General features: G+C 42.5%; 1 long non-coding RNA gene across 1 annotated transcript in view; it reads left to right on the top strand.

Moving 5' to 3' along the window:
• Positions 1–20,970, top strand: part of LOC116667695 — a 299,877-nt gene that overhangs the window by 161,410 nt on the left and 117,497 nt on the right. The window contains exon 3 of the long non-coding RNA XR_004324683.1: positions 11,137–11,179. This is a non-coding gene — a long non-coding RNA (uncharacterized LOC116667695). The remainder of the gene's footprint in view (positions 1–11,136; positions 11,180–20,970) is intronic.

The raw sequence follows: 20,970 nt of genomic DNA, 5'->3' as shown, positions 1-20,970 counted from the left end.
AGTCCCAAGTGTGGGAAGTTCTAAACAGGTTCAACACTACCCTCTAGTGTGCAAAACGGGCAGATGTGGGGATCAGAGAGCATTTGTGACAAAGCCAGCTGGAAGAGGACTGGAGATGTAAGAGGGAAGAAACCTTGTATCTGCAGAAGGTCAGTGAATTAATAAATATCCAAGGACTCTAAGAAATAGACAAATACTTCCCTGGTGAGAAGACCTAAGATGGCACTTCCCTAGAAAATAGTGCTCTGTAGAGCACCAGTCCTGTGTGACATTCCATTCACACACCCCTCCGAGGGCCCATGGTTAAAGAGTTTGGGATTCTCTGCACACCATGCTCCCCCAGCCCCCGTGACAGAATCAGTGTTCAGTAAAGCCTTACATAGAAAAGGCTCTGGGAAGTTATGCAATGATGAAATTCCACTTCCCACACGTATTTGACCATTGAACCTTTTTCTGTTTTGTTTTCTCATAAATCCATGTTATCCCCTGGGACGACTGCTCCTGGCTCATACTTTGGCCAATGCTAGTGGAAAAAACACAGAGTTCCTACCTTAAGCTCTCATATGATGAAAGAAGGTCTGTCTCTTAGGCTTTGATTACTCCACTTTGCTTGCAAAGATAGACCTCAGTAGTAAACCAGTCAAGCTGGCCAAGGCACAAAAGGGCAAAGGAACAGGGTGATGACTGAAACCAAGTATCTGGTCCATGACACCAAGGACTGGAAGATCCCATAAGAGGCTAAATGGTCATCCAGCTCCTCCCCACCCCACATCTCATCCCAGTCTTTAGGCAGGATACGTAATCTTCTTACACTTCTAATGCGTCATACTCGCCCCCTGTCTGTCAAAGTTCGACTGAGGTTTTGTTCAAGTGTCCACTTCTTCAGATTTTCTCAAGACTCTAGGCTCCGTTGAGCATTTCCATTTCTGGCCTTCAGTTAGATCATTCTCTTATTTATTCATCAAAGGCATATTGAACACCTGCTGTGGTGTACTACATGGTGCTGGGAATACAGACCTGATTAAGACAAAGAGCCTACTTTCGAGGAGCTTATAATTTCTGCCACTGGAGAAAGATTTGAAGAGGGGACAATATACGCTCTGCTGAAGCCAACAAAGATATAATAAGTCACAAAGACGTTTCCTAACCTGTCCAACAGGGTTGTCACCACGATCACATGGAGTTCTTAGAACAAAGCTTGACTTATAGTAAGCACCCTGCAGACACTTTCTTTTATTGTTGTTATTACTGCCATTGCTGTTGTAGATCACATTTATTTTACATTACTTTGTTCTTATTTTGTTGTTAGTATCCAAGAAAATGGAAAGGTAAGATGCCATCTACCCTACAAGTGGTTTACTTGGTGAAATTACTCCTTGACTCAGTGGCTGGTAAATACCAAAGCCAGTGACACTTTATTTCCCTACCTGTGAAATGATGCCACTAATAACTCTCTTTTGGGCTAATCTCATTGATTCATCAGTTCCTTCCTTTATTCTATCTACTATTCTGAAGTCCCCATTATGTGCCAGACTCTGTGCTAAAGATGGGGACTATAGTAACCAAAAAGACAGGTGTGGTCTCTGCCTTCCTGCAGCTTGCTATATCCCAGAATTTGGGAAAAGACTTAAACAAGATTATGTTACATGAGATGTATTTTGTGGAAGGCAGCTATGCTCACCACTATACCACCAACGCATATGAGATGTATTTTGTGACACACAGACCGGGGGTTAAATGTAGAGTGTTATTATAATCTAACAACTTTTCAACAGTATTGCTGTCAAGCTTGGCTTTTAGTCACTTGAATGGAGAATATCATGGTGCTTACTTGGCACTGTGCCTGGTTTCCATAGGCACCTTCAGAAGTATCTGCTGAACAAATTAATGAGCAGATGATTAGAAGCATTACTACTGACATTCCATTTGCTGCATAAATAGTAATCACGATGAAAAGGGGTTGATAAGAATACTTATGAATTGATGAGCCCCTGTTATGTGATAAGTGACACTGTGTACTTTATAATCACTGTTCTCCTAGCACCTGTGACTTTTGGTATCATGTTCCCATTTTAGGGGTGAGAAAAAAAATTGAAGTTCAGAGATATTAAGGAACTTGCCCAGAACTTCAAAACTATAAGCACAGATAGTGGCCTGAGAACACACATTTTCCTTCTCCTTTAAGGGGAAGTTTCATTCTTTCCCCAGATCCCATTTTTATTATTGGGGAACACGGTCTTCTTTTCCAGACTAAACAAAGTGGGAATGGATAAGGTGACGACTTCCATCTAATGTGTCGCAGCTGGAGATGGGTACCATGGCTATTAGCTGAAATTAATGCCCCGAAGGCAATCATTACCAGCCCCAATCTAATAGGAACCCAGAGCATCTCTGATAATTCAGTCTTGATTTCCTCCCAACATTTTCCAAATAAATTGAAACAAACAACAGATTTCCTTAGCACCAAAAGGCCAGGAGTCTTTGTGCTGAGTGAACTTGGTGGAGAACTCAGTCACACAGTAACAGGGCCAGAGGGGGCCTGAAAGTGACCTAGTCCAGCTATTGACTCGACGCGTGAATCTCTGCTCCATCCCCACCAAGTGCCCTCTAGCCTGTGCTTTCAGACCCCTCGGGTTGGAGAACTCATTCACATTTGGAGAAGCCCATTTGGAATGAGCTGATTGGAAAGTCTACTATATGTTGAGCTGAAACCTGCTTCAGGCGGCTTCTACTCATTGGGTTTCACTTTCTCCCTTGGGGTCACCCAGAAATCTGATCTGTTATCCACGTGACTTGTGTTCCCGTGTTGTTCCTATGACACCTGTCATACCATGTGCTCACACTGTTATACACGTCATGCTTTTTCTTTCAATAGATTGTATCTTAAACACCGATTTTAATCTCAAAATTGAGCAATAATATCCATGAAATCACAGGTTTGATATGCTGGTTTTATATTTTTCTAACAAATATTAACTATATTATCAGTATGTTATTAACTGCATGCATTATATTTATTAATATATTACTAATATTATTATTAACGTATTAGTAATGTATTGGTGGTAGTATGACTACCCTATTTTGGGAAACATCGTACATGTTCCTTCTCTGTATATAGTATTTGAAAATAACAACCACAGCCTTCCTTAGAGCAAACATTCTCAGTACTTTCAATCATGTAATATTATGCAAAATTAATTTACCATGCTGGTTATTTGCCTCCAATTTGTCTATATGCCTATTTAGGTTTGGAGGGCTAGTCTCATATAAAATTCTCTCATTATATACGTTCTGATTTTACTAATACAATCTGTGTTTTCATTAGCTTTCTTGGCAGTCAAACTACTATATGTATTTCTAAAGAGTTCACTGGTCTTTAACATCCTTAAGCCTTTTTTTAATCCACACCAATCTCATAAAATCCTTTCCCATCTTGTTCATTCTTTTTTTCTTCCTAGTAGGGAATGTTCTTCCTGCACTGAAGCTTTATTGAGATATAACTGATATATAATATTGTGTAAGTTTAAGATGTACACGTTGATTTGACACACTTCTGAACTGCAAAATGATTACCACCATAGCATTAGCCAACCCATCACTTCATATAACTATCATTTTTTTTAATGTGGTGAGAGCATTTAGGATCTACTACTCCCTTAGCAACTTTCTAGTATATAGTACAGTACTGTTAACTATACTCATTGTGATGTACATTAGATCCCCAGAACTTACTCCTCCTATGACTGGAGATCAATGCCTTCCCATTTCCCCCCCACACCCCAGACCCTGGCAAACCACCGTTTCTTCTCTGTTTCTATGAGTTTGACTTCTTTAGAATCCACGTTAAGTGATATCATACAGTGATACCATACATTGTTTTCCTCTTTCTTACTTATTTCACTTAGTAAGTGAAATAATGCCAAATTATACTAAGAAGACAAATAAATGGAAAGATAACTCGTATTCGTGGGTCAGAAGAATTAATATTGTCATATGTTCATACTTCTTAAAGCCATCTATAGATTCAAAGCAATCTCTATCAAAATTCCAATGATATTTTTCACGGAAATAGAAAAACAGTTTTAAAACTTGTATAGAACCACAAAAGACCCTGAATAGCTAAAGCAATCCTGTGAAAGAACAAATCTGGAGGAGTCACATTTCCCGATTTCAAAGTGTACTACGAAGGTATAGTAGTCAAAATGTTATGGTGCTGGCATACAAATAGACTCATGGACCAATGGCACAGAATTGAGAGCCCAGAAATAAATCCTGATAAGTACACCCAACTAATATTTGACAAGGCAGCCAAAAATACTCTGTGGGAAGAGCATAGTCTCTTCAAAAAATGGTGCTGGGAGAACTGGATATTGTTATGCAGAAGAATGAAATCGGACCCCTATCTTACACCATTCCAATTACTCAGAAATAATTAAAGACTTGACATAAGACTGTGTTTCTTCATTATTAATCTTCTAGAGACTTTTGTCATGTAATATGGCTTATGTAATACTCTGGTAATTACTTTTGACATACTTAAATAGTGCTCCATACACACATTTTTTTTTTATTTCTGTAAGATTATTAAAGAATTTCTTAAAGACCACTCACCTCTGAATGTTATAATAAGGTTTATTGAGTACCTATTCATCCACTCATTTGAACCAAACACTTGACAAATGCCGAGCATTTTTAATACAATCAACTCATAATGGTAGGTGTTACTGTCCCTAAAATACAGGAGAGGAGTTTCTGAAAGGTCATAAAACCATCAAAGTAACCCATCTGGTAGTTGGAGAAGCTAAGATTCAAACTCAGGTCTGTCTGACATCAAAGCACAATCTACTTCTATTCTAAGATGGTAGAATCAGAATGGAAATTGGGTTTGGACAGATGGGCATGTCTGTTCTCGAATTTGGTCAGTAGAATGTCTGCATTTGCAAAGCTAATATGTAACAGCTATCCTCAAAAACTATAAAATCCTACAAATAGAAATAAATAAAACATTAAAAAAAACATTAAAAAAAACCTATAAAATCCTCTGCTAAGGGCTCTGATTTGGAAACACTGAAAACCCTTAGTCACATAACGTGGGCAGAAGAGTGGGCGAATCATATAGAAGTAAAGATGAGATGGACTTTGACCTTGTGAGGAGACTCAGTGTGGAAGCTAGGAGCAGAGAGCAACCTTGGGAGGGGAGCATGCTTTAGTTTCGCATGTTAGAGTAATACTTCTGAAGGCTGATGTGCTAACCCAGAAACCAGAATTTTAAATGAGTTTAACTGTGGTCTTTGGCCGTGGCACAGTTCCACAGGAAGAAGAAATATATACTGTCTAGATCGATCATCCTGATCCTGCAGCTGCTGTCTCTGTAGCTACCACTAACACAGTAATGCCATCCCTCTAACCACTGGGCTTCTTCGGCCACATTCATGGACGCATAAGCAATCCAGGTCCTTTCCCTTCAGAATTTCTGTGCTAGAAATGCAGCCGCAGTCTTCACCTCATCCCACACAAGCTGCAGAAGTCCAGTCAACATGGGCACCACTTCACAGTGATGAAGGAGACTGACGGCTCCCAAAGGGAAGACAGACCAGTGGCTGTGCCATGTGGACTTCAGTTCCTGGACATTCACCCCTCTGGGAGAGAGTGAAGATGGCTGCTTTTCAATGGGTACAGCCTCTCTGCAACCTTGGCCCTATTTCTTAGCTTTCAGAGGGTGGGTAGCAAGCAAACTTTTCCAGTAGAAGGCTGTGTTTCCATGTGCCAAAAATGCACTTGGCCATGGAGCTGCTGCAGAAGGCCTCTGGGGGAACCACTGTGTTTTTGCATGGTTGTGGGTTGCTAGGTCTGGGATAACCTGGGACAGGCAGCATTGCTCACCAGATCCTTAAATGAAGTGCTTTAGCAAGGGAACACTTGCCTGGCTTTTCTTTTGGGGTTGGCAAAGCCAACTACATAGCTGCCATGTCGAAGACCTCATGCAAGGTATGTCCAGATGAAAGCATGGAACGACTCGGTCAGGCCAGATGGCTGGTCAGTGTGGGAGGGAGCCAGCCATCTACCAGTGCTTGTATAAGGGAATCTGAAACATTTTTTAATAATAATTTCATTAAAAAAAAGAACTTTCCACCTGCTTCTAAATAGCAGAGGAGTCAAGTCTATGTAATGAGAAAATTTCATTACAGTGGAAACTGTCTTGCACACGTTGTTTTCTTCCGTGGTCTGGTAACTGTGCTCCCAGGAGAGCGGGTTGGACTTCCCAGGATGTGCTACATCAATGATGCCAGTGCCAACCTGATCCCCAGAGAACCTGAAATCTCACTGATCTGTAATGTGTTCTGCTTGATTGCTGAAACAAACAGAAGGCCCTCCCGTAGCCCCCATGAGAGGAAGACTTGAGCTGGCATCCCTACGGCTGTGGCCTCTCCACACGGGGAAGTGAACCCTCCCTACTTTGGATAATGCCTCTGAAGCCACCAGCATTTCTTGACAGTGGCTAGCTGGCTCAGAGAACTTTCCTTCTTTGTTCTGTGGGGGTTGTCATTTGGGGTTCCATGTCTGGCCACAACCAAACAACAAGGGAAGTCTGTCTCCACAGCTGCCCAATATGCCCTGAGACACATGAAAATTAGGCTGTACTTAGGAGGTGTCCACACAGTATTGTGGGAGAAATTGTGTTATTTTACCAAGTGGCTGCTCTGAGGCGCTTTCCCATCTCTGGCTGGGATTATTGCCACAACCTCCTAACGTTCTTCCTGCTTTCTCCCTCGTTCCCTCAGTCTGTTCGGAACACAGTAGCCAAAGTCATGCTGTTCAGACCTATGTCAGATCATGTCACTGCTCAGCCCAGAACCTTCCAAAGGCTTCCCACCTCACCCAGAGTAAATTAAAAGACAAAATCCTCATGATGACCTATAAGACCTGATTCTAACCTTATCACCTACTACTCCTCTCTTGTGTCCACTCTGCTCAGCCACACTGGCCTCCTTGCTCTGCCTTAGGCACAGATCTTGCCTCAGAGCTGCCCCTCTTACTTTCTCTTTGCCTGTCTGCGTAGCTTGACCCTCACATACTCTAGATTTGCTCCAGTGTGATCTTCTCAAAGATACCTTCTCTGACCCCACCTAACCCACCAGCATCCTCTCCTCCACTTCCTTGCCTAATGTTTCACCCTAGGATGTATCAACATCTAATGTACTATAAGTTTCACTTATTTTGTTTTATTTATTGTCTCCTCTAGACGAACAATCTCTGGGAGCAAGGATTTTTGTCTAATGTGTTCCCTGTTGAATCCCCAAGATCTAAAGTGTTGTTTGATATATAACAAGCACTCAGCAAATAGATGTTCAGTAAATGAATTATATCATTTAATTCTCTCAACAAATGTGGGAAGCAGATTCTGCTATATCCATCTCAGAGATAGAGAAAATAAGGCTTAGAAAGGTTCAGTGACTTGCCCAAGGTTATACTGATGGTCATCGACGTTTCTTCAGCTTGACCACAGGGCATCATTATACTGCTGCTTCTGCCCTAACACCAGGTGTCCTGAAGTCAGTAGGTGTCAGGGGTAGTCCTACCGCCTCTAATAAGCCCCGGTGCCTTCCACACCAATTCCCACACACTGAAGTCATCAGCATTTCTGCCGTAACTTTTCTTGGGCCTTCCAAAGTGGAGAGCCATAGTTTTCAATGTTGTTAACTCACTCTCTGTCCACCATGGACCAGTGAGATAGGAACACTCCTTTAGCCCAGTCAGATACTTAAAAGAAATCCTGTAAATGAGAACATTCTAAGTAGACTTTCTATAGCATAGTGGGTATGAAGTGCACTTTATAAAGATTTCTTATTGTATGTTTTTCCTGACCACTCCAGGTAAGAACTTTGACCCTGAGCTCAGAAAGTCTTAATTCAGATTTCAACTTTGTTATGTGCTAGCTGTTTGACCAAGGGCAAGCTATTTAAAAGTCTTGTTGACAAGACTTCCTGATCAACAAATAGTTCTTACTGCAGAAGGTAATAGTAAGGTGTGAATGAAGTATGTTCGAGAGGCACTGGTGAATACTATGAGAACGCACACTTAGAGATGATAAGGACATGCTAACATAATTGTTAGCAGTAGGGATATAAAGAAGCCCTCATCAGCCAGTCAGTGGCTTGTCACCATTCCATTGGCCCAAGTTAGAATGTGTGAATTAATTCATCACCATGGCTAAAAACAATAGGAAATCTTTAAATCATCAATCAATCGAAAAGTCAGTTAACAAAGTTCCACTCTGTTCTCTTCATTACCTTGTCCTGAGTTAAAAAAAAAAAAAGAAAAAGTCCCTGAGTGTCTTGCTGGTATATTAGCATATTTGTGAAGATAAATATTTATATGGGAAAGAAGAAGTAAGAGTACTCTATAGTAAGCAGGTAGGGCTGCCAAAGACACAGCAATGGCCATCAGGGTTAGAGGGATAGAGATCCTTCCCAGAAAAGGTAGTCGAGGAGGACTCACAATGGAGGTGGTACTGTGGGCTGGCCTTACACGTGAACTGAATCTGAGTAGGTGGCGGGAAAGCAGACGTGTCATTGGCGGAATAGGTTAGCTGAAAGGTGAGGCTGGAAGGGAAGGATGGAGTCAGAAGCTAAAAGGCCCTGAATAACAGTTGTAGAATTTTTGCCTTGATCCTACAATAAGTGGGGGAGTGTGTCAAGGTTTAAGAATGTAAGAAATGTTTAAGAGTCAAAGAGGCAAAGAAACCTGAAATATTGGAGCTGGAAGTTACCTCATCCAGTTCAGCCTCTACCTGGGATTGAGGAGGAAACGGAGGTCCAGAGAAATGAAGTGACTTACCCAAGGATCATGTCAGTCAACCCATGACAAAGCCAAGACTTCAACTCAGGTCCCTGACTCCTGGTCTGGTATTTCCCCCAACCCTCCATGGCCACTTCAGGAAAGGATAGCACAGCATGACTGATTTTATGGGTCATAGAACCAAAAAAGTCTTACACCTCTTACCCCGTCTCCTCACATGTGAGTCAGCCATCATGCACACTTACTGTTGCTACATTTTAAATTTGGCTTTAGGTGATCTAACAGAATTAGTCCAGATTTCTAGTGAGCAAAAGAGAGGAGCAAGAGTTAACACAGGCATCTACACTTGCTTTTCCAATAGTCGGAAATCAGACGATAACCTGCTTTTCTTTCACATTTGCTTCACTTTCTCTTCAAATTCCTCTCCTTCCCCTCACCCACTTTTTAATCACAGAGTCCCAGCCTACCAACAGCCAAGTGTTTTCTTAAAAAATTAGAATTGATTAGGCCTTGATTAGAATAAAATTTGTTTTTACAATTCACATCTTGAAATAAAATTTAAACTTCTGCTGGGTGTATCAAGCGGAGCCAAATAATACATTGATAATGAAATTGTATCCCTCCATACAGCCCAGGAGTCACATGGGAGTGTGATTTGCCTGGACCCAGAGGTGTTGATGGGCCTGACAGTATGATGGGCCGAATGCTGGATCGTGATCAGTCTCGTGTGTTTCTCCAGAAATTATTTCCTGGAAATAGAATTACCTCACTGTCCTGAACTCTTGGACGCGCCTTTGCTTGTGCATCTATAACTTGAGGGTGGGTAGGTATGTAGATGAACCAGATGACAGGATGACCTTTGAGACACACAGCTTTATTCAGTTTTAACCAAAATGTCTCAAAGTCAGCTTTTCAGAATTTTACTCATTAGGAGAAAAAGGTCTATGCATTCTTGCCCTGTACGTAGTCTTAGGCCTCATACTATATCCCATACTTAGAGATCACAACATGTTAGCTTATCAAAGGCTCCAAGAAGTTTTGCAGTAAGTAAACTGCTTAAACAGCTATTGCCCAAACATATTTATCATGGAATCCTTTCTTTTCCCCCAAGAAATCCCTAGCCCAGTTTTCCTAAATTTATTAGCAGTACAATAATGAGTGAAAACAAAAGAATAATTACTTGTGAGAACTGGGCAAATTCCTTAACTACTAACATGAGAACATGATCCAGTAATTCATGACAGTGGTCTCTAGAGGAGAAAAATAAGAGGTGATAAATATGATCTATAGTGACTTAGAAATGGCTATATGTAGGGGTATCTATGGAAAAAAACTAAACGTGATATATGTTTTGACATTCAGGAAAAATTCCAGTGCAGCTTACCTGCTAGGTTGTTAAAATAATGTTATCTTGGAAAGTCCAGCTATTCAGAAGATAAATTCCTACACGAGACAAATATTACTACATTTGTACAAACAAGTTCGAAGATCATAAAGGATCCATGGCAGAAGCACTGAAGTCACATAAATTCCCTGTAATATCAACAACCCGTATTTGCATAATCACGTTGTCAGTAAAGTCCTTTCTTACACATTTTCCTATTGGAGTCATTCCTTTATTCTGGTTTTTATCTCCAGTTTATAGACAAGGACATGAAAACTCAGGGAGGCTAAGGAAGTGGATGCTGTGATGTGCCACCCAGAATCCCCTCAGCATCAAGACTCCCCTTCCTCCTGCTGATGAATCAGCACTCAGTCCCTCCCCAGGAAAGGGAGTTGCCTTGCAGGAAGTCAGACAGTCTTCCTGGGGTAGCCCACATCTACTGACTTATCAAGTAAAGGGTTCAAAGCTTCATCCCCTCTCCTCAGTTCACGACACCGCTGAAGGGCTGTTCCAGATTCACAGTTCCTGTTGCCTCTTCCCAGTCCTATTTCTCTCACTTCTCAGGTGTGGATCCCCAGGGCTCCCCAGTTAACATTCTGCATGCAAATCACCACCTCAGAGCCCAGTTTGTGGGGAACCGAACCTAATGACTTTAATTAACTTGACTAAAGTCACCACACTAGCAAATAATTTGAATGCAAATTCCATGCTCTGTCAGCACATCAATATGCCACTTGGCAGGTGGACCTTTGAGTGGATGTGTATTCCCATCTCCTGCCATTGGGTACCTCATTTGCTTGCTTCAGTCACACTGGCCTCCTTTGCCTTCCTTGAACACACCAAACCCAATCCATTCAGAGCTTTGCACTACCTCTTCCCTCTGTCTGGAAATTTCTTCCTCTAGATCATTACATGACTGGCTTTTATTTATTTATTTATTTTTGTCACAGGGTCATCACCTCAAAGAAGCTTTCCCTGACCATCCAATATAAGGTAATCCTGTTCTAGTTTTTCTTTCTAGCACACCTTTCTGCTATATGTTCATATTAGCACTTACTTCTCTGACATTAGCTTATTCATTTATCTGTATATTGGCTTCTCCCCTGATGTCTGATCTCTAGAAAAATGTAATCCCCATGATAGCAGAGACTTTATGAATATCCTCACTGCTTTGAAAGTAGTTCTCAAAGTGTAGTCCATGGACTGCTGATCAAACTATTTTCATAATAATGCTTAGACATTAAATGTCTTTTTCATCCTGTTGACATTTTGCAATGATCGTAAGAAAGTGATGGTGGGTAAAACTGCTGGCTCCCTAGCACAAATCAAGCAGTGGCATCAAACTCTACAGATAGTCATTGTGTTCCTCACTGTAATGCCCTTGCAGGGAAAAACAAAAACAAGTTTCATTAGAGAATGTCCTTGATGAAGCAGTGAAAATTTGTTTTAAAATTGTAACTCTTGAGCATACATCCCTTTAACAGTCTATATGATGAAAAGAAGGTACCCACAAAGTATATTCCCCTTGCATAATGAAGAATGATTGTGTTGAGGAAAAGCATTTGTGCGATTGTTTGGTATAAGCTATACTAGCTGCATTTTTCATGAAACACCATTGTTACTTAAAAGAATGACCAACAGTCAAACTATGGTTATTTGTATTTGGGTATCTGGCAGACATTTTCTCAAAAATGAATGAAAATGCCACTTCAGGGAAAACAGCTGACAGTATAGGTGCCCATGATAAATTTCAAAATTTCAAGTGAAAATTAGAATTTTGGCAAAACTGTATCTGCCACCATCATTTTGACAGCTCCCCAATCCTTAAAGACTTTTCTGATGAAATTGGTGATATTAACAAATGTGTTTTTTTTTTTAATATAGTATATCTAGTATAAGGTGATGTGTCAACTTTTAGACTTCCTGAATAACTCAGGGAACTGTCATTTTCATAGTGAACAATACATGAAGTTACACAAGTACGCACGGTTAAAGGATCCATTCTGAGTGCAAGAGGGATCAATGGAGTTTAATTTTTTTTTTTAATGGAACTACTGGGGATCGAACCCAGGACCTCTTGCATGCTAATAATCACACGCTCTGCTAGTGAGCAATACCCACCTCCCTTTAAAAAAAAAAAAAAGTTTTAATGGAGGAGATTGATGGATTTTAATGTAACGGGAAATGAAAAGTTAATTGATACGATTTCAAATTCTTCATTGCTACTAACTTTTAAGAACTTACTGCTAATTGAGTTTTATTTTAGCATCAGATTATCCAATTATCCAAAAAGGTTATCAAGTCACTTTCCCTTTTCCAACTTCATAACTATATGAGAAGCAGATTTTTAAAATATACTTTATCTGAAACTTTTATCACAACAGACTGAATGCAGAGTATTAACTCAGAGCTGTCAGATGAAACCAGATACTAAAGAAATTTGCAAAAACATAAAATGACATCACTTTTCTCACTAGTTTTTCCTCTTTGTTTTGAAAATAAGGTTCTTTTATAAAATTTATAAATGTGATTTGTGCTAATATATAATGGATTTATTATTAACTTAAAATCAATCAATTTTCTAAATGTCTTAGTTTCAATTTAGAAATTGGTAAATATAATCCACATAATAAAATGTCTTTGGGGTCCTCAGAATTTTTGAAGAGTGTTAGGGTATCCTGAGACCAAAAAGCTTGAGAATCCTTTGGTCTAGAATGAGTGCTGGCATAGATTTGACATTGAAAAACTATTGAATGTTGCAATATTTACAAAAGGAAATACATAGATAATTTTTAAAATGTACTCCCAGTTGGATTATAGATCATGTCTCTGCATATGGCAAAACAGAATATTGTATCATCTGAGAGAGTAAGTACACTTTCCCAGTGGCTAAAGTTGGTAGCTTTCAAGGAAGAGAATATCCATCCCAGGTTTGATGGTCTTAAAAGGAAATCTCCATTTCCTACAGACAGCCAAAATCTCAGGTATTTTTAGAATGCAGGAAGTCTGTTGGCTTAAAATTAGTTCTCATAGGCCTTTCCTTACCCAGTAGTGTTCTTCACCTGTAGCCAAGGATCATTTATGAAAGGGAAGAGTCCAGCACAGTGCCAGACATTAACGGGCTCATGTCCATGCTCTACCCATTAGGCTGCCCAAAGACATGACGGCAAATGCTGTTTGAACAGGGAATCTGCTTTGGAAGGCCAGACACTTAAGTCTCTCTCTAATGTATCAAATCAAATTCATAGTCAGGAGCACCAAGCTGCCCCTCTTCCTCAAGCTCCCCTCTCAAGCCAGGGCATCATAACCAGAGAGAAGCAGGTGAACTAAGATTATCAAGTGAATAGGGGACCCTTTGGCAGTGCCAATGGTATGAAAGCTATAATTAAGAAGTACTAAGTGAACGTTTTCAGTACTGAAACTCAAAGATGACAGTGGGGCTCTCTGCCCAACATTTTCTGGAGCTACTCCCGGGATTTTCAACAGTTTTAAAGCATACTCTTTCTACGATTCGCCAAATTTCTTTCATAAGAGAAGTACAGGAGGTTTGCCTCAAATTTTGGAACAAGAAGATTGCTTATATCTGAATTACAGCAACATCTTGATTAAGTAGAACCAAAGTAACAAGTCCTTTCAGTTGGATAGACACTTTTTGTCCTGCATTAAAAAAAAAATGAAGTGATAAGACCATAAATAATTTCATAAGAGGAAAGGACAACTTACAAAGAGTATCCAGGATCAAACATCCTTTCAGCTCAGTCTTTTCTGTACTTTGTACAGAAGTGTTCAGTGTAATTGCACTGAAGCATTCCATGCAATTGCTATAATTAATAGAAATTACTGTTCAAAATGATGATTCGGAGGCATCAGAAATTCAGGCATTCATCAACTCCTCATGCATCTTAGAAAATCAGTAGACGCAATTTATTATTGAACCTTTTGCATCATGTCTGGAGATAACTGAGAAGCCTATGACGTTTTACAAGGCTAGACTACAAACCATGGTGACACATTCCCCTGGAGTGATACAGTTGCATTATAGACACTATCAGTTAATAGTTTATTACTAATAATACTGAAATATTGAAGGTGGATACAAGATCATCTTATCATAATAAAACAGAGATAATAATTTTTAAAATGTAATGGCTTTCACTCCCTTTTCCTTCTATGCACTTGACCTTTATGCTGCTTGACCTGGTCACCCATTTGATGGGAAAGTGGGGATGTCACAAAGGAGTCCGCAATTAATGTTCATTTACATTAAGGTTTCACAGCAAGAAAGAAGGTGTGATAATAGTGTTTTTGTTTGAAAGGTTTTCCAATCCCTTTGTCTCTCTCTTAACGTGGGCCACTCCTGAAAAGAACCAGCTCTAAGATTGCTCCTGTAGGGTGGTGAATATACTGCTTCTACATGTGATAGGAGCTTGCCAATTCATAGTCACAGAGGATGATGTAAAAGGTGCAAAATAAAAGTTGCATCCCTTACCCCATATTATCAGACACTAGTCTCAGAAAACAAGGAAAGTAGAGATTGAAAGCAAAGCAGGTAGATGATGCGTCTAGATATTCTCCTCTCCCGCCTTTGGCCTGGAAGAAGGAAGCAAAGTTAGGAAGGTGGAGATAACCCTGAGGAAAGAAGGGGGTCTCCTGTCTTTACCTCCCTGTTTGAGACTCTGGGAAGGTGCCAAGTCACAGACATCCCCATGTCTTCCTGAGGCACAGCCCACAGCAAAGCAGGCTTTTCAGGGCAGCTGACAGTGGTCTTGAGCTGAGTTTTTTTGAAGCTGCCTTCTATTCCCAGTGGGGTGAATGTGCAGTTTGGTAGGATCTTATCACCAGGGGAACAAAAGGAAGCCAGGTTAGCGAAGAAGAGGACAGACAGTTCTCCCCAAGAGCACCCCCAGGTCAAAGAATGGTTAACCTTAGAAACCAGCTCTTCTCCTTCACAAGGTCACATGAACCACCCTCCCCTCCCTGTATACACCGGATTCCTCTTCCAGAGTAACCAGAGAGGTGATCAGAACACCGGAAACTCTGAGTCACTGAACACTGTCCAAAGGGACTATTTTAGTGAACAGATCCAAATGAAGTTTTAAAGTAGCTAGGACTGAAACTTAGCCCCCTGCCCCACTATCAGGAGGCAGACTGCAATTAGAATAATAAGGCTGCATTTTCCTACACACTAAAATTGTTGGATGAGTGAGTCTGTGGTAGCTACCTGTGGGGGCTAAAATCAGTGAGGATTTCAAGGAGCCATAAGCATCCTGTATCTGCATCTTTGGAAGATTAAAAATACCCAAACTAAACTGAGGGAGGCATGTCATTGACAAAGTCAGAAACAGACATAGAATAATTAGTGAATGAGAGAACAAGAGAAGCCCTTTCATGAATTCTGAAAGTTTAAAGACTAAATGTTATTCCAGAAAGGAAAGGCCAATTCCAGCTGGAACTCAGACCATTAATTCACTGGTTGGAACACCTTGGAGAAAGACATGGGACTCTATAACAAGATCAGAAGGAACATAGTAGTTATGTGTACACCAAGACCTGTTCAAGAAGCCTCTGGAGGTTGAGAGCCACGTTGCTCTTGCAAGAGCTAGCTCAGCTAGCACCACTTCCTCTCTTAAGTCAGGCGGGCAGGAGTCTGGATAAGAATTCAAAGAGGTTGGGAGAAGAACATGATGGGTGATTGGGTTGAATTATCAGCTCATATTTGCTATAAGTTACTCACTCCCAACGCTATAGGACCCACACATGGTTTAGTTCTAAGGGATCTCTGTCTGCTCCAGTGGTGAGCAATTTAGAGGAGTCACATAACCAATGTTAGTGGAAAGCCAAGCCTCTTTGTGGATTGAGTAGTGACCCCAGGGGTGGGAGGTGAGATCTTAGCACCAGGGTTTACCGAAGCAGGATTGGAGGACTGGGAGGATGGAGAGAAAAATAGATTTTAGATAGAGATCAGAACCCAACCAACTTGAAACATGATGGCCATTAGATGTGGAAAGAGTTATTCACAGGAATGCAAACTTTACCAAGGAAGGGGTGAAATGGTGGGAGGGGGGTAATATTTTGAAAATAATAAGGTGTTTTCCTCTTGCTTTTCCTAGTATATGGCTCAGCGTATCCATGGGCAGAAAGGAGAATTAAGAATGCTGCAATTAGAATGCAAAGAAAAGACACATTAATAATTTTCAAAATTGGCCCCTTTTATAATAGCCTCCCTCTGGCTCATTAGCATAGCAGTGTGCTTTCTGGAGTGTGGAAGGGGTGGGGTCTGAGTCTCAGCCGAGAATTATACATGCATCATAAATACCCCGCATTGGACCTCGTCTACCTCACGGTGCTTGATCTTGGCACATCTCAGGGCATCTGTCAAAAACTAAGTGACACCCACCTGCTTTAAACAATGAACCTGTAGTTTGGATAATGAGCAGCTTGGAGGGATATTAAGGCTGGTGGGGGATGGGGTTGGGAGGAGACCTTGAGCTGGGCATGCGAACTTGGGCAAGTTGTTCACCTCTCTCAGAGAGCTTCAGGGCTCCCTTCCATGGAAGGAGAGAGTTGAAGATGATTTCTAGGAGACCCACCAGAGTCATGAGCTCTTCATGCCTCGGACACAGGCTTGAGTCCCCACATGAGATTCCACGGACTTCAGATGAGACGCAGTTGTGTACAGAACAGCCTCCTGGCCTGCAGTAGGGACCCCTGAGAAGGGCTGCCCTGGGGCTCAACAGGATGCCTGGCGAGGAGGGTTGATTAGTTAGGTGGCCTCCCCTTCCTTCTCTGGCTTCCCATGACCCTCTCCCACCTCCCGCCAACACCACAAAATGCTCAAGAAGCTCCCCATTATCAAAAACTGCTTTCAGTTAAGCTGATACCTGTAATTTATGCTTTGGTGTGAGTTTAAGCCAAATGTTATCAGTCCCAATGTTATACACGTTGTGTGTGATAAGAGACTTTCCAGCCTCTGTGCCTCCCTTTGCCTGCCCCCTTGCAGGCTCCCAGTCCCCAGTTCCCAGTCTGCTCAGGCTCTCTTCCCAGTGAACTTCATCCATCCTTTATGATGCAGCCCAAACACGGGCCACCTCTCTTGTGCAGGCTTTGCGGCATGGCCCCCGGGCTGTTGTTGGCTCCTCCACTGGGCTCTGGCAACCCTAGGAACATGTCAAGCCCTCTGCTCCCCTGACTTCTGCCGAATCTTCCCCACTGGTTGTCTCCTATCACACCCTCACTCTAAATGCTGCCTCCTCAGAGCAGCCAACCCTGAACAGCCTGAACTTCAAGTCCTCTCCCCACCCTTCCTTAATGCTCTACAGTTGCTGGATTTATATGTGGTTCATGTTTATTTGTCTCTTCCCTTAAGAAAGGAAGTTCCAAGCATGGAGGGTCCTGATCTCATTCACCGCAGTTTCCCGGCACCTGGAACACAGCCTGGTGCATTGTTAGGGCTGATGACTATTGATGAGTGAATGAATCTTGCACATTCCTCAAGTGCTGGCATAGTCTACCATAAGTGACAAGTTCCAGGCTCTCTCTCCCTGTCTCTATCTCTCTCTTCCAGTATTTGTTTCTCTCTTTCACAGGAACATTAATCCTATTCATGAGGACCTTACCCTCATGACCTTATCACCTCCCAAAGGCCCTGCCTCCTAAAACCATCAACTTAGAGGTTAGGATTTTAACACATGAGTTTTGGGGGAACATAAACATTCAGATAATAGCAATGATGAAGGACTAAATGAATGAATTGTAAGAATCTTTTCTAATTGCAGTTGAAGTTTTGTCTGATTTTAAGCATTAGTAAGTGGATAGAGAAAGGAGCTTTTCTGATATCCTTGGAAAAGTTTCTCAGGGAGTACCCCTTGCTCTGCCCGTGCTTGGGGCCAGAGGTGATATTCAAAATATTTAACAACTGTTCTGGTAGCATCCACCCATGAGTTCTGATGTTAGTGGTCACTGGGCCAGGTATCAACCCTTCAGTGGCTGGATTCTAGAATGTTCTGGGGCACCAGGAGAGTGGCTGGATCATAAGGGGTTATGTAGGAAGCTTATAGCAGCTACTCAGACTATTTAAATATTTTAACAACCACTATGTCTCTATCCGGGCTCTTGGCTGAATCACAGCCCTGCCTGGTGCCCCTGTAGGGTGATGGCCATTCCTGGCAGTGTTCACAGACACAGCCTTGGGGGTTCAGACCTGGAAGGATGTACAGCACAAAGCAGGCAAGGGCGGGTGACCATCCCTGGAACTTACGGTCCAAGAGAGCTTACTGGGGACTAGGGGTGTGTGGTGGACTGGGTACTCGGGAAGACCAAAAAGTGGGGCTGGCAAGGAAGTCCTGAGCTGACAGCAGTCCTGCAGTGGGTTGCAGCGAAAAACCTGTTTGATCTGTACATAGAGAAGAGAATGAGTTTGATCTCTGACACAGAATCTTGGGCCACCACCACACACCCAAATTCACCGGGATAGCCCCTCTGTAGATGTGGATTTAGATGCCCGGGGAGGAGAAAGGGTTTGCCCAGCTACTGAGTGGCAGAGCTCTGTCTAGAATTCAGGTCTCAGGTCTAATGCGGGCGCCCTTTCTCCTGTCCACCCTGAGCATGGAGATACGAGCATGAGCTTGGCAGCTACCTAGCCCTCAGGCGACATCCTGGTTCTGTTGCGTAGTAGCCATGTGTCACCTTATGTGCCATTTCTTCTCTCTGAGCCTCAGTTTCCTGTCTATCAGATGGGGACAGCTGCATCTGCTTCATGTAATTCTTGGAAAGCGCTCGGCATGGCTCCTGGCACGTTGTGAGGACTCAGTAAATGTTCGTCATCACTAATATGACTGCCATTATTATCTCCTTCCTAACTCCAGAATATTTTGGTTTGCTTACCCCACATTTGCATACTGAGTGCTGAATTAAGTGGGTGAGAGCTCAGACCCAGATCTTTGCCTCTTGATCTTCTGTACCCTATTTCTACCCCCGTCACATATAGCTCTGCCACTGAACTTCCGAAAGGGCGGCTGACCCGAACAGGGTTACCCACAGTTGCCTAAATTGTGTAGATTCTGAACCTAGTGCTTGGAGAAGGTGCTGCTCCTTTTAGCAGTTTTCTGATGAACTAGGAGTTTCACCCAAGAAACCCTCTCTGCCAGTCTTATGGATGGTCCTACCAGGAGTCTGAGGGCGGCTCTCCCCACTCCTGCCCTTTGGTGCCACAGGATGGAAAATGAAATTGAATTGTGATGATTTTGAACCTGCAGTGCCAAAGAGGGTTACTCTGAACCTGACTTACAACCATTCTACTCAGCTGTTGGGGAGATGGGCCTGTACTCAGGATCCCAGACACAGTGATGCCAGGAGGTTAGCTGTAAACACATTTTATCGAGTGCAACACCAACTGCTTTCTTACTTCCCCTTATTTCTTTAGCCTAAAGGTAAAGAAAAAAAGAGAAAAGCTGTCTAATTAAATGAGAGCGTTTGCCCATTGTGTTTTAGTTAACCGAGACGCTTATCATTCACACCAGCAAACCACCCCTTCGTCTTCTTTGTCTGAATCAACCTGAAAGAAGGAAAGAGTCTGTTTTTCCACTTGATTTTCTGTGTGTGCTGACCTGACTTTTGGTGGTCTGTGGGCCTCACCCACTGTGTCTGTACCCAAGGCTCTGGGTGATAGATTCTAGAGTTCACCTAAAACATTGGCATTTTTTGAATCCCAGCTAACAAAAAGGTGAATGTTTCTATTGCTAAGCTATGCAGTTTTCCATATTGCTGGCACAGGCCAGTCCTGCTTGCCAGAGAGGGTCTCTATGGACCAATAGTTAACGAAAGAGGCCAGGAGGAAAGAGGGACGAGGCCAGGTGGCAGGAGGGTCAGAAGCAGGGCAAGGAGGGCTCGGAAATATGGCTCACAGGCAGGGCTGACCGAAGCCCTTGGCTGGAGGCAGCAGCCGTGTACACAGGGTTCACTCTTGGCCTAAGGAAACCTTCACAGGGGCCTAAATAAAACTTTATAACTTAAAAAAACTTCAGCAGTAATGACTTCCAGCTGTGTGGCAGAGCAAATTCCCAAGTCCGAATAGTTTCCCTAGAAAGAAAAAATTGTGCCTGCCCCTGCCTCCTTAACTCTTTCATCCCCGGAGGGGACACATCCCAAGTCTGTTCTCTGGTCCCTTGGAGGTGGGCTGGGCTGGGCGGCTTTGGTGGCCTTTGCAAGGGGGACCTGGAGCAGGTTCCTGTGGCCTCCCGCTTCCCAGTCAGATCCCTGCAGCCATCCTCTCAGTTGGGTTGTGAACTGGAGTCCTGCCTGTTGCCTGTTTTTGTAAGTAGCATCTTATTGGGACACAGCTGCACCTGTTCGCTTATGTGCTACCCATGGCTCCTCTCCTGCTGCATTGGAGTTGAGTGGTTGTTACACAGAGAATATGGCCCATTAAGTTAGGTTCATGGACCCAGTCCTAACAGGGGTGGGTGTGTATGTGTGTATGTGGAGGCTTTTCCACATGAACAAGCAGTTCTCAGACACCAGCAGAGTGTCTGAGAACTCAGTTCTGACACCGTCCACCTGGATATAGAATCAGATTCCTTAGATAAAGGGTTCAGTCCCACAGGACCGCCCTCCACTTCAGACACCAGTCACAAGCCCAGGTTACCTGCGCTCCTGACCAACTGGCTACAAGTTGGAGGTGCCAACCACCCCCTCCAACTCAGGAGGCCACTTGCAAGTCCAGATTGTTATCTGCACTTTTTGGCCAATAGGCTATAAATCACAGTCTCCATGAGTCTCCTTGGGTT

Source organism: Camelus ferus, chromosome 12 (genome assembly GCF_009834535.1).
Source record: "Camelus ferus isolate YT-003-E chromosome 12, BCGSAC_Cfer_1.0, whole genome shotgun sequence".
NCBI classification, from domain to species: Eukaryota; Metazoa; Chordata; class Mammalia; order Artiodactyla; family Camelidae; genus Camelus; species Camelus ferus.
The sequence above is the reverse complement of the archived record's forward strand: the minus strand, read 5'-3'. Positions and strand labels throughout refer to the sequence as shown.